The sequence below is a fragment of the Heloderma suspectum genome, chromosome 2, assembly GCF_057233095.1.
Source record: "Heloderma suspectum isolate Gila_16-S chromosome 2, 16-S_ref, whole genome shotgun sequence".
NCBI classification, from domain to species: domain Eukaryota; kingdom Metazoa; phylum Chordata; class Lepidosauria; order Squamata; family Helodermatidae; genus Heloderma; species Heloderma suspectum.
The window spans coordinates 125,306,753-125,311,635 of NC_139459.1; positions in this window are offsets into that span (position 1 = coordinate 125,306,753).

The window sequence follows — 4,883 nt, forward strand, 5'->3', positions numbered from 1 at the left end:
AAGCCAGCAGGTCAGTATACCAACATGCCCACCACCCTGCATTGAAAACAATGAGAATTACTTCTGGATAGACACATATAGGAATGTACTGTGCCTATCTCTTGAGTCAGATGATGAACAAGTCTTCCAAATAGTGGCTAGAGCTCCTGTGTAGTGCCTCCACAACCCAAATGGACTGGTCATAAAGACAGACTGAGATTTATCTTTTGCAAAATAAAATGGCAAAAGTATGCTCTGTATTTACACTAACTCTGTTCACCCCATCTCCATGGGAATGCAGTCTACTCTTAATGCATTGGGAGATACTGGGGGATTGCATAACCATCTGTAGACAGGGCCACACTAGTTTGAAGATAGAAATTTATGCTGTAAGAAACATACATAATTAAAGGCTTTTAGGAATGTCTCTTTCCAATCTGCCTCTTCTGAGGGCAAGTAGTTCTGCAGTTAGGGCATCTCTACACCTGCAATTTATTGCACATTCATGATTGGCCACTCTCAGAAGTTTGTGGGTCCATTATACAACATCATAATCCTCCAGTGATTTTCCTGCCATTTCCCCCTGCCTCTCCCATGTTCTCCCCAAACAGAATAATGCAGTATTTTTTTAGTCTGTGCAGTAGGAGCACCATGACCTCCCTGTGTATTTCTCCCACGGCATGAAGAAACCAGTGTATGTGTGGCTGTGGGTGGTTGTTCTCGTTTGTTGGGGGGTGCGGTCATGATGACAATAGCAGTGATGTTGGGGTGGTGGGCATGTCACTATACTGACCTGCTGGCTTGCTGCCATGCCATGACTAAATGCAATGCACTGACTTTTGTTCCTGATTTGGGCTGCTTACTCCACAACACAGAATGGCCAGTGGACAACCAGTGCCTGTTGGGGTGGGGTTCAGGCAGTTTGGTGGAGGTTGCTGTCCACCTGCATTGCATGTCAATCACAACCATACCACCAGTAATCTGCAAGGGGAGGGAAAGGGGCAGGAACCAGGGAGGAAATTTTGCAATGCCTGCAGTGAGAGTAATGGATTTTTATAGAAAAGTAGCCACCCCGTGAAAGGTAAGGAACAGGATATAACGAGATAAGGAGCCCAATCTAATCTTGTGATGAAACTGGATGGAAAAAGCTCTGCTTTTGATGTGGATTTCTGCCTCACCCCCCACCCCCATGTGATGAGCCCCATTGTCTCTGCATAAGGGGGAAAGACTATCCATTCACACTCAATTTAGAGATGCGCCTAGGAGGAGGCCATTTGCATCTCTGAGTTACTACTCTAAACCAATCAGGAAATATGTCCAGCACAGCAATTCATACAGAGACACAGCAGATGAGCTCCTAGCCTTCACCAGCGAAGATAATTCATAGCATTAAAAAGTTGAATACTATGTTTCCATATTGGATTTTATCTTCTTTGGTTCAGCAATCCAACGTTTGGTGTAGCTAGCTGCTAATTAGATTTCCTTTGGCCAGAGGTGAGGTGGTTCTTGCTAGTCCTCAAGTTACAGAGCTGAAAGGAAATTGAAAGTTCATATTCCATTATTTTACTTAGACTTTCAGTTCTCTTTCCATCCTGTAACCTGACAACAAAGGTAATCTAATCTATTTATGCCCAAACGGAAATGTAATAATCACCCTTTCCAGGCTTTTGGCCACAGAAACCACTGAGGCTGAGACCTAAACTGTGGTACAACAAAAGGGAAGCTCCCAAAGAATGTAAAATATAGCCTGTCCCTTCTCCAGCCGGAGTGGACTGAGCACATGCAGCACAGTCCTATGCATGTTTACTCAGAAGTCAGTCCCACTAAGTTCAATGGGACTTACTCCCAAGTAAGTGCATAAGATTATAGTTTGAGACAGCAGCAAGGATGGGGAATTAGGGATTGCACTGGGTCCACAGCCATTGACCCTGGATGGATCCTGCACACCCCAACAGTTGTTGCGTGTTGGCACTGGCCAAGCCATCTGAAAAAGCTTTCCATTTGATTTCAGTGGCGACAGCCAATCCATATTCACATTATTTAACTCCCACCGACCCGACCCAAGATCATAAGAATCGCCTTGCAGGATGAGACCAAATGTCCATGTAGCCCAGCATTCTATCCCCCATACCCACCTAGATGTCTCTGGGAAGCTTACAAACACAGCATGACAGCAGCCCCTGTTGTTTGTCAATGGCAATCAGAAGTATATACGCTACTTCTGAAACAAGTAGAGATCTTTGGATGCCCAAGAGAAGCCCGAGAACAGCTGAGTGCAGATAGACGTCTTCAATGGGGTAAGAAAATCTAAGGGAGATGGGAACCTCTGAAACTCGACTGTTTTGTTGTGTCTGTTTCAGTTGTCAAAGCTGCCAGTTCTGTTTGTTATGATAAGGGATGCCTAAGCTTTTATGTAATGGCTTGAAGAACTGGGCCTTGAATTTCCTCTACCCCATGAATATGTTAGTATGGAGTGTTTCCCTATCAGGTTGTTCTCAGTATTGCCAGCCACAAGCATTCTAAAAATGTGAATCAGGCTTTCTTTTCCTTTCCATCAGTTTCTACCTTGGGGAAAAGTCCAGGGCCCTGCAGCCCAAGTACCCCCAGTAACCACCCAGAGAGTGGTGGGTGATCAAGGCAGCTGTAAACAGGCCCCATGTCAGCATAGGCACCGGGCCTACCAGGACTGACACTGCTTGCCACAGCATCCTTTCTTATTTTTAAAAGCAGTCTATAGTCATGGGGCAGCCATCCAGGCATATACATGGTTACAGCTGCTCATTTTATTTTAAATATATATTATCCTTTTCTACAACAAAACTGTGGTTCTTCCCAATTAAATGTGTTTAGTGTCAGGGTAGCAGAAACAAACTCCACTTTATTCCTAGAGTAATGATGGGGCTATGATTTATTGAGTTTAAATATGGAACTGCACATGCTCAGAGTATTTTTTTTAATCAGTTGACAAACAGGTTTTTTTGGGGGGGGTCTTTCTGTTTTTGCTATATATCAGGAATGCAGAAGCCACACTGTATGCTGTAAAGCATAGAATTGCAGTCGGGTGGGGAGAAGAGAAATATCAGTTGTGTGCTTCACAACTGAAGTCAAACACATGGCCTTTTAAAGAGGGCCCCCTGAAAGTCTATAAAGTCCAGTCTATAATTACTTAGCTGTAACAACTCTCATTCACCCCAGTAAAGTTATCTTTAATCTTAGGGTTTTAGATTCTTTACCAGGGTCACATTCTTAACCTTTTCAAACAAGTGATGCTTGTGACACATAAGGGCCTAACTACTTTGACTTAAAAAGGACTATACTGAATGATAGTGTCAAACCAGGCTGCAGCTGGTTATACTTGAGTATAAAATTGGATGTGCCCAAGATCCCTGAAGCCACTTGCTGGCATTGGAAAAACTGGAACACTAAGGGCACCAACTCCAGTATGCAGCACTGCTTTGTTTGACAAGACATGGACAGAAGGCCAGGCTCCTGGTATTCATTTCATACTAGGCCTGGCCAATCCAGAAGCTTAATACTACCTGCCAATTGCAGGGATCAATTCTGCATTCCCCTATTCCAGGGGGGCAGGCAACCTGATACAGCTCCCATAATCCCTGGCCATTGGCTCGTCTGGCTGGAGCTGATGGGAGTTTTTTTTATTTTTTTATTTATTATTAAATTTATTAATCGCCCATCTGGCTGGTCACCCAGCTACTCTGAGCGATGTACAACATACAATAAAAACAGTTTAAAACAATAAAATTCTACAATAAAAACATTTTCTAAAATACCCTAACCCACCCCAAATGCCTGCCTGAACAACGTTTTTAATGCACAACGGAAGCTCATTAAAGAGGGGGCATGACGGAGTTCCCTAGGGAGTTCCACAGAGTGGGGGCCACCACAGAAAAGGCCCTCTCCCTTGTCCCCACCAGTCTAGCTGTCCTGGCTGATGGGACAGAGAGAAGGCCATCCGAGGCCGATCTTGTTAAGCGGCCTGTCTGGTGCTGCTGGAGGCGCTCCTTAAGTTGTAGTCCAAAACATCCAGAAGGCACCAGGTTGCCTATCCCTGCCCTATGCTGTGCCTGACAAAGGTCCTGATTGCTGAGCACAGTCCTCACAGTTGCTAATTTTATTTATTTAAAATATTTATACACTGCCTCTCTGGACCACGTCCGCCCAAGGTGGTGATTGGCACTGCAGGATCCCATATTCCAAAGGCAACTGGGTGGAAGAGAAGTCCCCAAGCACCACCTTCTGAGACAGTCCCTCCAGGGAGGACCAAGGCCACTGGAATACTATGCTTCTGAAGCTCAATCCAGTCAGATCTCTCAGAAGGATATAATGGTTAATGGTACTGAAACTTGTCATGAGGTCCAGCAGAACTAATGTGGTTGCACTCCTGTCCATCCACTGCCCAATCTATTCCCAGTGAAAATCATCCACCAAGGTGACCTTGGCTATTTCTGCCTGGGAACCAAGGCCTGAAACTGGATTGGAAGGGATCCAAACAACCAGTTCCCTCCAAGATTACCGGGATTTAAGAAGTCACCACCTGCTGCAACATCTTGCTAAAAAATGGAAGAATGGTACTGGGAGATTATTATATTTGATCATAGAATCAAGACTTTTCCTAAAGGGGGTCTCTCTGCTGCTTCATTAAGGGTGGCAAGAGCTACTTCCTCTCTGAGAAACATTGATTACTTCTGAAATCCATAATCCCAGCCCTAGCAAATTGCAGCAGTCAGGATGGGCAAGAGTCCAGAGCGAACATGGCAGACCTCAGTCCTCCATCTAGCTTGTCCAGAACTCCTGAAAGACAAAATTCTGATAGCTGAGTAAGGCCCCGGAGATGGGACCCCAGAAGGGTCAAGGGGCGGAGCCTAGCAGCAAAGGATGGAGCT